We start from the raw sequence: 12,936 nt of genomic DNA, 5'->3' as shown, positions 1-12,936 counted from the left end.
TTAGCAAAAGCCAATTGAGGGGGCAGGAGAATGCTAGGAATGTGATTGGAGTGACTAGGGGGTCCCTAGACCAATCATTAGTGAATACGCCCCCCAGTATATAAGATCGCCCCCGCCATATTCCCAGCATTGTTATACTGGACATGGAAGAGAGTGGAAGCAGTTCTGTTAATTTTACTTTAAAAGTGTCATTTAGCTATTTTTAGTGTGAGGAAAGGGATATCTAGTGTAGTTAGAGTGCTCCTTTACACTTAAGTTAGCTTCAAAAATTTAGTTTCTGTAGGGAAAGTGTTAAGTGTCAGGGGACCGTAGTGTAGTGTAGGGTTAACTGACAGTGACTGCTATGGCAGGGTGACAAAACCCTTCCATAGCAGGGTGACCGCTATAGAGAAATGATCATTTCTCTGCTTCGGGACAGGTATGTGGCTTCTCACCAGCAAGCATTTTTTAATGCTGCAGGGGCTGCCACTGCCAGTGCTTTTTTGAGGACATGTTTGATGTCAGACATGACATCTGAATATGTGTATAGGGGGTATATATAGACATATATGTCTGAATATATACCCCTAGACATATATAGGTGTGATAGTAGCAGAAATAAATGCTTGCGCTAATGAAATCATTTACAGTAATATATTTCTGCTACTATCACACCTATATATGTCTAGGGGTATATATTCAGACATATATGCCTATATATACCCCCTATACACATGTTCAGATGTTTTGCCTGCCTCAAAAGAACCCCAAAAAATGCCAAAAAAACGCTAGTGTCAAAAAAAAAAAAAATGCCCAGGTGTGTTTTTGCTGGCATTTTTTGGGGGGTTTTGGAGGCAGGCAAAACATCAGAACTTGTGCACAGTACCACTATACACAAGTTCAGATGTTTTGCCTGCCTCAAAAGAACCCCAAAAAATGCCCAAAAAAACGCTAGCGTCAAAAAAAAAATGCCCAGGTGTGATAGTAGCAGAAATATATTACTGTAAATGATTTCATTAGCGCAAGCATTTATTTCTGCTACTATCACACCTATATATGTCTAGGGGTATATATTCAGACATATATGTCTATATATCCCCCCTATACACATGTTCAGATGTTTTGCCTGCCTCAAAAGAACCCCAAAAAATGCCAAAAAAAAACGCTAGCGTCAAAAAAAAAAATGCCCAGGTGTGTTTTTGCTGGCATTTTTTGGGGAATTTTGGAGGCAGGCAAAACATCAGAACTTGTGCACAGTACTACTATACACAAGTTCAGATGTTTTTCCTGACTGCAAAGAACCCAAAAAAATGCCTGCTATTAAACCGGCAAGGTGTTACAGCAGAGAAGCCATATTCCTGTGCTTAAAGTTTTCTAATACAAACGATCTTTTTTTTTCTGGTTCTGGACATGCTACAGACCTGAAACTTCACATGTACACTTTTTAGACCCCCCAGATACTAAATCCAAAGTAAAAATCAAAAAATCTCTTTTTTTTTTTTTTTTTTTTAAATTTTTCAATAATTGGCTTTTTTATCAAAAATGACAATTTTTAAGAACTTTATTTGTGTGATTTTGTGTCTGGGGGGTCTAAAAGGTGTACCTGTGAAGTTTCAGCTCTGTAGCATGTCCAGAACCAGAAAAAAAGATCATATAGGTGTTAAAGTTAAAGGAGGCTCCCGAACCACATCCCTGTTCTACTGAAAAATTATCTTTTTTTTTTCCATGGTTCTGGACATGCTACAGAGCTGAAACTTCACATGCACACCTTTTAGACCCCCCAGATACTAAATCTCTTTTTTTTTTTTTTTTAATTTTTCAATAATTGGCTTTTTTATCAAAAATGACAATTTTTAAGAACTTTTTTTTGTGTGATTAATAGTTAATGGGGCATGACCCAGAACCCTAGGCACTTTTTAGGGGCATTTATTGGGTTTTAGGGCTTAAAAATGGTGTTTTTTGATTACAGAAGTTCGGGTCCCATTGATTTCAATGGGGTTCTGAAATCCGGGCCGAACTTTCGTGAAGTTCGGGTGTTCTGGTCGAACCGAACTTTTCAAAAGTTCGATCATCCCTAATGGTAAATACATTAAGTCAGCAGATTGGCTTCTAGCCTCCACGGACTGCACAGTAATACATACACCCAGAAACAGTGGGGCCAATATTATCCGTGTGTCTCTAAATCCTATTGAGCCCTCATTGGGCTATACTCAAGCTGAAGTGGATACTTTCCCACTGTTTATCAGAATCTGTATTCTCTAATCCATGCTGGAATGTGGCAATATCCTAGCATGGGAAACGTTTCTGCAGCCAGATGTTTCAATCAGCAGACCAAAGAGTATATACGTTGCCCTGGTCTCAGACTTTTTACACTATATGTACTAACAGATCCTTACTACCTTATCTGTGGTCAAAAGGCTTATAAGTGGATACCTCCCCATAGATATAGTTCCTGCTATATTGGGACATTAGCGCCATCCCTCTTTGCAGTTGAGGAAAATGATATCAGGGCATATAGGATACCAATGAGTCATCTAGAGCAGTGGTCCTCAACTCTGGTCCTCGGGGCCCACTAACCGGCCAGGTTTGTAAGATAACTGAAATACATCACAGGCGATATATTTTGCTGCTCAGTGATTGCAGTATTCTAGTCTGCATCTCCCAAGGTGATACCTAAAATCTGGCCTGTTAGTGGGTCCTGAGGACCAGAGTTGAAAATCAATGATCTAAAGGACCACCATCAACCCATGCCTGTACGAAAACGGAGATCTGTAGCTAATACTGGAGATAAGTTATGGGCATGGGTTCCAGCAATACTAGAGGGAGGCATAAATATAGTAGACGAAATGAAATAAGCTCTTTATAATTGTAGTGCATTGGCTGACCAGATGTTTAATGGAACTGATAGTGCACTCAAGGAAATAGCTGAAGATTACTACACAAGTGTACCATGCAAATTAAATTAGCTTTGTACTACCTGTTAGCCAAAGAGGGAGGCCAATGTGTGGTTGCAAATGATACTGCCTGTTGTTCCCGGTTTTAAAGCCCTGAGACACGAGACATGATTAGAAGCCCATCTCCAGAAGATGCTAAAACAGAGGAAACAGACCATTGATCTCACCACCCCCGAAAAGGATAGTAATTGGAATCCATTTGCTGGTTGGAACATCGGTGGGTGGATGGGCTCATTGATTCAACAAATGCTTTTTGTCCTTGTAGGAATTATTGTCATAGGATTGCTTGCTTATTTGTTTTTTAGGTGTGCTAAATGTGGAATACAAAAGATTACTACAATAACAGTTAGAACTAAGGATGATGACCCCAAGGAAGAGATAGAGGGTTACCAGATAATCAGTCTAGCAGATACATATGATACCAAGATGGGTGATTCGAATGAGTAAAGTCTAGTATCAACATACACCCTAAGAAGAACTTTACCCCACTTAGCAGTGAAGTTGTACTGTGGACCCTCGGTGATGTATTAGGTAGGGAAAATAAGGTAGTGATCCCACCATAGGGGTCAAGACGAGGGAATTGAGTAAATATAAGGGGGTCGGATAAATGTGTTCTCTATATACCATGTATACTGTTACTTCTGCTTTTTCACTATCATTTAATTTCAAGAGCTAATGTACACATTTCTGTAGGAAACAAAAGTCTGAGCCTGTGATGACACTAACCGCCTGATGAAAACCAACCACCTACCTTCCTGTTTGATCAAAGAATAGACATTTGTGGTCAGAACCAGTTTGAATCAACAACTCTCATGGTGGACTGCTGCTAGTTCCCTTTTTGGGTCAGTCACATGATGTTAACGCCCATTCAACTATTAGCTTGCCATTCAGAATATATGGGCACTGATTGGAATGATTATACGATCACACCTAGAGTACAACCTAGAAGCCTATGTCTTATGCATATTCATTGCTATAAATTAGTTAGCCTAATGTTGTTAGCTAGACCATATATTTCTGTCTTTGCCCAGTTAACCTCAAACTGAGCTTTTGTAAGACTATATCCTCCCATTGCAGTGAATAGATGCACCTTTTCTTTCATCAATTTGGACTCACTATCATCTTGAGGGTCTTGTTTGAAGACTCCCTAACCAAAAGTAACAGGGTTTTACCCCTATTGTTTGCCAGTGCCCAATCCTCCTGTAGGTAGCAGTATAGTAAGATGTTAAAAAATCCTGTGACCCTCAATGGACAAGAGAGAAAAATACTTCATTATCTCTGTAGTAAGTGCCATTCAAGAGATCCAATCCCAGATGATGGCAGTTTTGGGGAAACGTGCCGGGAGGAAAGTGTGTGTGACATCACTGCGGGCCAGCGGGATGTGAGATACCGCGGCCAGTGTGTTTTATTGTTACATAGTAGGTGAGGTTGAATAAAGACAATAGTCCATCCAGTTCAACCTGTGTAGGTGTGGGTGGCTGTACTCATCTCACATAGCCCTGAATGTTCTGATCCTTGAGATGTACATCTAAGAGTCTTTTGAAAGCCACCATACTACCCGCAGAAACCACCTCTTGTGGTAGAGAATTCCACAATCTTGTAGCCCTAACAGAACCCCCCACGTTGCCTGAGGTTAAAACGCTTCTCCTCTAATCGCATTGTATGTCCTCGAGTCCTCATGCAATCCCTTCGAATGAACAGCTTTTTTTCTAAGCTGAGATCCCCATTGAGATATTTATAAATTGCCATCATGTCCCCCCTCAGGCGTCTCTTCTCCAGGGAGAATAAATCGAGTGATTGCAGCCGCTCTTCATAGTTAAGGTCCTCCAATCCCCTAATTAGTTTAGTTGCCCTTCTCTGGACTCTCTCCAGCTCCAACACATCCCTCCTGAGGACTGGCGACCAGAACTGGACAGAATACTCCAGATGCGGGCAGACCAGAGTTTTATAAAGTGGTAGGATTATAGTTTTATTTCTGGAATAGATCCCTTTCTTTATGCATGCTAATATTCTGCTGGCTTTGGCAGCTGCCGCTTGACATTGCATGCTGTTGCCTAGTCTATCATCAACTAAGACTCCCAGATCCTTCTCCATTTTTGATTCCCCCAAGGGTTCCCCTCCTAACGTGTATTGTGATTTTATGTTTTTAGTCCCCAAGTGCAAAACCTTACACTTCTCCACATTAAACCTCATTTGCCATGTCGTTGCCCAATCTGTTATTTTGTCCAGGTCATTCTGTAGGATATCTGCTGCATGCCATCTGAATGTTAAATCAGCGCTGACCACTGAGGAGAAAATAAGACCCCAATAGTTGCCTATTATCGCCAAAATAGGGGGACTTAAGGCTGCTTACATAAAGTGCATTCACCTAACACTAAAAGTCATCCAAAAAGTTAATAAGATACGTAGCGCCAAAGGAAATCAAATAAAACAAAGTGAATATAAAATATCTTACAATTTTATTGTAGAGCCTGCTGTTAAATGCCTTAATGTGAGTGTAATGGATATTATCCTTTTTTTATTAAACTTTACTTGCTGTATTAAAGGAGTTGTAAAGTCAAAAGGTTTTTTAGAATGCATTAAGATAAAAATAAAAAAACTGTGTGTAACAGCTGCCCCAGCACCCCCTAATACTTACCTGAGGTCTATACCTGTCCAGTGATGTCCACGAGTCCCTGGCCGTCCAGGACTCTCCCTCCTGATTGGCTGAGACATAGCCGTGGCACCATTGGCTTCCGCAGCTGTCAATCAAAGTCAACTAGCCAATTAGGAGAGGGGGCGGGCCCGAATAGCAGCTCTGTGTCTGAATGGACACACAGAGCTGCAGTTCGGCCTGGGTGCCCCCATCAGTGCTGTATCTTGGCCTAGGCCAACAAGGCCCAGGCCTAGGGCAGCACTTTGCAGGGGGGCAGCAAAAAAGCTGATGGGGCTGCACTGATATGCTGCCCTGATGGGCACTAATAGACTGCACTGATGGCCACTGATGAGGCAGAACTGATAAACTGCACTGATAGGGCTGCACAGATAAGGCAGCACTGATGGGCACTGATATGATGCACTGATAGGCTGCACTAATGGGCAATAAGAGGCTGCACTGGTGGCCACTGATGAGGCTGCACTGATATGCTGCACTGATGAGGCTGCACTGATGGGCAGTAATGAGGCTGCACTGATGAGTACTGATGAAGCTGAACTTATGAGAACTCATGAGGCTGCACTGATAGGCTGTGGTTGTGGTCTGTGGTTTACAGATGACAGGGCGGGTCATAAACAGGAAAGGGTGTGGCCTTTACAGGAAGGGGTGGGTCATATTTAAATTAGGGGTGCCCAAGTTTAGTCAGGCCTAGGGCAGCACAAAACCTAAATACACCACTGGCCCCCATAGCAAGCTGCTTGCTGTGGGGGCACACGACAGGAGGGAGGGGCCAGGAGCAACAATGAGGGACCCGAGAAGAGGAGGATCCGGGCCACTCTCTGCAAAACCAACTGCACAGAGGAGGTAAGTATAACATGTTTGTTATTTAGAAGAAAAAAAAAGGAGACTTTACAAATCACTTTATGCTATGAGCCTCTCCCTGCTGGCTTTCTGTACATGATCTGATGGGGAGCGTTTGAAGGATGATACAAGAGCTGATCCTATGTGACGCGTGTATATGTGGAGTAATTTCCTGGATGCAATTCCGTTATTGGTGTCACCTATTGCTGGATGGATAACATGTCTATTTGACCCCTGTAATTTGAGATCCGCTCTGTGTGTTAAGCGGCCATTTTCTTATAAAGAAGCACCTTCGAGCACTTCAGCACTTTGGAATTACATTGCACATTGAGCATCTTCTCCTAAATGGACTATTATTTGATTTAATATTTGATTATAATCAAATCATAATTTTGTATAGAGGACTTTCAAGGTCCATATCACTGTTTGCAGGTTGTACAATTGCACATACATTTTTGTTGCACTTTACCATTAGGAGATATTCAAGGGCTATAGTGTTTGCTTATTTTGCACATTTTGTTCATTTGCACAGTGTTTTGCTTTAACCACTTGCCAACCGCTTACTAATATATATATATAGCGGCAGGGTGGCTCATACAGGCAAAACAACCTATGGCTACGTTGCTCGCTTGGTGGCAGCTAGGGGGAGAACGAGCGCGTGCCGCCTTCGGCGCGCTCCTGCCCCCGATCGTCAGCGGGGAAACCAATGAGTGTGTCAGGAGGCTCCGATTGCCGCCTGACACCCGCGATAGTTCCCAGCTGAGAGAGGACGGTCGGCTGTTGTAAACACAGCCGACCGTTCTTCTCTCTGGAATGGTCATAGAGCCCCTGTGATCCTTCTATATAGGATCACATATACGGGAGGAGCCTAGGCACGCCAAGATGGGAGGAGACTAGGATCGCCAAGATGGGAGGAGCCCATGAGCGCCAAGATGGGAGGAGCCTAGGCACACCAAGATGGGAGGAGACTAAGATTGCCAAGACGGGAGGAGCCCATGAGTGCCAAGATGGGAGAAGCCTATTAGCGCCAAGACGGGAGGAACCTATGAGCGGCGAGACGGGAGGAGCCTATGAGCGCCAAGATGGGAGGAGCCTATGAGCGCCAAGATGGGAGGAGCCTATGAGCGCCAAGACGGGAGGAGCCTATGAGCGCCAAGACGGGAGGAACCTATGAGCGCCAAGACAGGAGGAACCTATGAGTGCCAAGAGGGAGGAGCCTATGAGCGCCAAGATGGGAGGAGCCCGTGAGCGCCAAGATGGGAGGGTGATCCTAGGCACACTCACACACCAAGAAGTACATTGCTACTTATAGAATTTCAAAGAAATGGCCATCTTTTAGGTTATATCTGGCAATGAACTTGTATAGCTGCTCCATAAAACACAGACAAGGTTCACTTTAAAACTACCAAACCCACCCTTCCCCCTCCATACAGAGTGTGTGTGGAAGAGCTATGTGTAAAAGAGTCCCTTCCATCCTCTGCTCCCCTCTCTATCATTCCTCCCCCCGAATAACAAGCCATGCCGCTACACAGCACTGAAGACCGCAACACTCACTCTGATCGGCGGAACTCAATCACTCCGGTCCGAGGTCCGCACCAAATCCGGCCACGCCGCTTCCGGGGTCAAACAGTGTGTACCAATCACAGGCCGCCTACAACTCCCACAATCCCCCACTGCCGCCCTTTGAAGCAGAAACTTTATTAGTTCAAAACATTTACAGTGGTAACACACAGCTACGGTTGTACTGTACACAGATGCTGTGTGATGTTGGCGGGGAGGAGATGATCTGAGGGGGACTGTTCAGTATCTGGGGGTATAATATGGGGGTCAGTGCTGTGTGTGACAGACAGTGTCCTCATCTTCCCATATCCTGACCCTGCCTGGCTGAAGGTTACCTATGGTTGCCGGTGTTCTGCTGAAAACTCCAACTCGCCAAAATCTCCAACCACACCACACCAATAATTGCAGATTTGGACGAGTTGCTGTTTTCACAGAACATCAGCAGTGTATACACTCAGCCAGGTACACAATGAAGTGAGTGCACATTGTTAGTCCGCTTATTACTAACCAAAAACATGGCTGCCTCCGAGGCGGTGACAACTTTGTTCTTACATACCTGGTGTTCTGTCAAAAAACACTCTACTCTTCGTGTACCGGTGTTCCGTGAAAAAACCCTACCTGTGAAAATTCCCTACCCTCGTCACTTCCTCTGCACCTACGTCATGGAACAGCTGAGCCGCTTTCCACTGCGCATGCTCATAGCTGCGGAGGGTAGGGAATTCTCACGGGGTAGGGTTTTCTAACGTTACACTGCATCAGCTGTTGCCGCGGGTACATTAAATCATCTCCGCTCCTACCCCTTTGACTTCCCTGATCTCGGCTAGTAAATGTAAAAGTGGCGGTGGGTCTATGAAAATATATGTGGTTTCTAGTAAATACTGAGCTTACCAGAAAGATATCCCCACACAGGGGTAGAATGCAGGTCGATACTTTTGGGGATCAATACTTTTGCAGGTCTAGAAAGGGGAGCACCGGACCCACGGCAGAGGGGAGCACCTGACCAATTTACACCACTACTATCCACCCCGCGGTACCAGAATTTTATGGCACTTATTACTACCACTTTGGACTGTTTTTACTATATTTGGCTTTGAGGACTTATATTTATATTTTTATTGGCAATATACTCCTTTTAAGGCATATTTATATACACTTCGAATTTGTAATTTTTTCATCACTTTTTTATTGGTACACTATATATATTTTTTGATTACTTTTTTATGTTTTTTGGGACCTTTCAAGGCTGATACTTTTTGTTGATCATTTCCTGGCACTGTTCACTGTATTCACGCAGCCGGGTTCCAATATCTTTTGTCACATTTATTATATTGAATATACTCCTGGATGATTTATTATCATTTTTTATAACATATTTTTTCTTGCTTCACGGTATAGCGACTTTCTACACTATATTTATTCTGGCTCACTTTATATACTTTTATTATTGTGGGCACATTTTCTTTCTCCTTTAAGTTTGGGTGGTGCTTACCACTCATACTGCACGTATCACAATATCACTTTTCTTAACTGCACTTGAGAGGCACCAAGTTTTATTCATTTTATATTGTTTTATACATGTTATAGCATCTTATACTCAATTAATGCTGTTTTATATGATTATGAATTTTATGTGATATCACGTTATACTACTACACCTTTACACTAAAACAATACACCAGGTATAATAATTTAATAACCACTTTATTTATTACACATATTGGCAGCGCCAAACACTTCCCTCCTTTTTTTGCATATTCAGTGTATAATCCTTTGGGATTATATTCCGAAGTGGGCTGCAGCCGATTGACCTTTTTTAGTGCCCTTATCCTACTACCCTGCTCTATCCTAAGCGCGGATCTTTCCATAATAACTTTTTGGTGGCATTTGATCACCTGTGCGATTTTTTGATCATGCGCTATAAACAAAAAAAGAGCGTAAATTTTGCAAAAATAACAATATTTTGCACATTTTTTTATATGAAATTCCCCCCAAAAAAATGTAAAAATCAGAATTTTTTAACATTTTCGGCCAATTTGTTTTATGCTACATATGTTTGGTAAAAAAAATCACAATAAGCGTATTTTGATTGGTTTGCGCAAAAGTTATCGCGTTTACTAACAAAGGGAAAGATTTTTGTCATTTTTGGTGGTTTTTTTTAACAAGTAATGGCGGCGATCTGCGATTTTTTTTTTTGCGGGACTGTGACATTGGGGCGGACAGATCGGACCCTTGACTGACATTCTTTGACACTTTTGGGGTTACCAGTGACATTACTGCAGTAATCAGTGCTATACATATGCACTGTTACTGTAAAAATGACACTGGCAGGGAAGGGGTTAACTGTATTGGAGAGGGAGGGGTTAAGTGTGTCCTAGGGGCGTGCTTCTAACTGTGATTGGCTGTGGCTACTACTGTAAAAACAGAGATCAACGGTCCTACATAGTAGAACCGTCTGATCTCCATTTTTACACAGGGGAGAATGACAGTCGGCTTGTTTACATTAGCCGCCCACCTTTCTCCCTCTCTACCGACGATCGCAGTGTGACCGGCAGACATTGGGTCCGCCGGTCACACGCACGGACTTCTCAGTGAACGAGCCGGGGCGGGCGCTCGCCCGCTATTGGCTCACAAGCCGGTCACAGGCTAGTGACGTATATATATACGTCACTCTGCCTGGCCGGGGCTGACCGCCGCAGTATATCTACTTGCGGCGGTCGGCAAGTGGTTAAAGTATGCGTGGCAACAGCTGATGCGGTGTAACGTTACAAAACACTACCCCGTGAAAATTCCCACCCTCCGCAGCTGTCAGCATGCGCAGTGGGAAGCGGCTCAGCTGTTCCATGACGTATGTGCACAGGAAGTGACGAGGGTAGGGAATTTTCACAGGGTAGGGTTTTTTAATGTTACACCGTAGTCTATACACTACCGGTGTTCTGTGAAATTAGCACCTCGTCCAAATCTCCAATTATTGCTGCTGTAGTAGAGTCACCGGAAGTGATGTGGTTGAAAATTTTGGCGAGTTGGAGTTTTCAGCAGAACAGCGGCCTCCATGGCCTCCATCACACAGCTGCCCGGTTTTACTGAACAGCTACCAACCTAAAGGAGAAGAAGATGCAGGCACTCGGGGCTGTATGGATGTCTCAGCAAAATTACCCCCCCTTTGCTTTCACCAACAAATTCAACCCAATCAAGTTGTTGGGACCGTGTAACGTACGTGGTTGTGACACAGGCTTTTCAGGGCTCATGCACACATACGGCAGCTGTTGTGGTTGATGGGGGACTGGGAGGTATAATGTCTCCTCCTCACCATCTGTTATCACCCTGAGACCCCCGCACCATCCTGTCACGTCCACACACATTACACACGGTTGTAGCTTGGCCCCGTTCACTTAGTGGGGTCATTTTCGCCGCAGCTACATCATGCGTCCAGCCCTGAGTGGCTGTAGGTCCTCCTTCGGGTGGGCAGTCGGGTGACGGTAAAAATGCTGCTCAACCACCTGTGTTTACCATTCCCCGGCTGTGTGAAGAGGCTTTAGGAATAAAACAGATGGTGAGGAGGTGACATAACTCCTTCCAAGCCACCTGTCACTCTCCCTCTGAAAATTGATCACCACAGATCTCTATAGAGGGGAGGCAATACTGGCATAAAGATGAACGAGCACCAAAACCCAATGATTGTACAATGGTGGATACAACATCATTGGAGAATTCTTCTTCTCCGCTTTGTAATGTGTATTATAGTCAATATACAATTATTTATTAGTGAGAATGCTGGAGGAACAGACTCATGTATTGATCGGTGTCGGGGGTTCTTACACATAGATGCAAAAAACACAAAATTTTTGGCTTTTCTATTCCTAGTCTGAATGCAGCTCATAGTTGTCTATGGGTCCATACACACAGCCGGGTAAATGTCAGGAAACTAGCACCACATTCAGATCTGTAAAATAAAAAATGCAAGACAAATTGGTCAGCATACACTATACTACCAAAAGTATTGGGACACCTGCCTTTACACACACATGAATTTTAATGGCATCCCAGTCTTAGTCCGTAGGGTTCAATGTTGAGTCAGCCCACCCTTTGTAGCCAGCTTCAACTCTTCTGGCAAGGCTGTCCACAAGGTTTAGGAGTGTGTCTATGGGAGTTATTGACCATTCTTCCAAAAAGCACATTTGTGAGGTCAGGCACCGATGTGGACGAGAAGGCCTGGCTTGCAGCCTGCGCTCTAATTCATCCCAAAGGATGGATGAGTGAGTTTGGGGTGGAGACAGGATCACCTTGTATCTCTGACTGTGGCTATATATGGTATGTATTCACTCTATATTGTAAACCTTTCAAAATTGGTGTTTAAATCAAGCCATTCAGAGCTCAGTCTCAGGTGGATGATCACGTGTTACATCACATCACTGATCACACACTGTAAAAGAGAAGTATGGCCAAATCTTTTTTAGGTATACTTCTCCTGTAGGTCACAGCAGTGCAGTTTGTTCTGCACTCCTGTGACCCCTTTTCAGATGACAGCGGGCTGAAGTCTGCTTTTGGCTGACATCACTCCGCACCTGGCTCATCCTATCAGCTATCCGCTGAGAGGCTGAGCCAGCTGCTCCCACCCCTTCCACAACCCAGCACTCCAGTGAGCACTGCAGGGGAGAGCAGAGAGCCGCTGTATGACAGTCACAGCTATCCGCTCAGAGCTGAGGAGCGATTAGCAGTGTTTGATCACTCAGTTCTCGCTGCAGAGCCGGCAGGGGACAGCTGCAGCTGGCATCAGTGATGCAGTTATCTAGGTGACTATGATTTTTTTCCTTCATTCCCAAACTTCTCTTTTAAGGAACACCTGGCAGCCTTTTGGCAGATCTGATGCCAATAAGTCTCTTTTAACACTACTTCTGCCTAGAGCCCTTATAAAGTAAAGCTGTTTCCTCCTGCCCATTCACCACAAGA

General features: G+C 43.9%; 1 protein-coding gene across 1 annotated transcript in view; it reads right to left on the bottom strand.

Annotated features, from left to right (window-relative positions):
* The window catches only part of LOC309552426 (pseudouridylate synthase 1 homolog), a 100,423-nt gene extending 92,411 nt beyond the window's left edge, over positions 1-8,012 (bottom strand). Inside the window, exon 1 of the mRNA XM_082253381.1 lies at positions 7,984-8,012. The gene's annotated coding sequence lies outside the window, so the exon portion shown is untranslated. The remainder of the gene's footprint in view (positions 1-7,983) is intronic.
* Positions 8,013-12,936: the final 4,924 nt, after the last annotated feature.

Source organism: Pelophylax lessonae (genome assembly GCF_965119305.1).
Source record: "Pelophylax lessonae genome assembly, chromosome: 4".
NCBI classification, from domain to species: Eukaryota; Metazoa; Chordata; class Amphibia; order Anura; family Ranidae; genus Pelophylax; species Pelophylax lessonae.
This window is presented reverse-complemented; position numbering and strand designations above follow the sequence as displayed.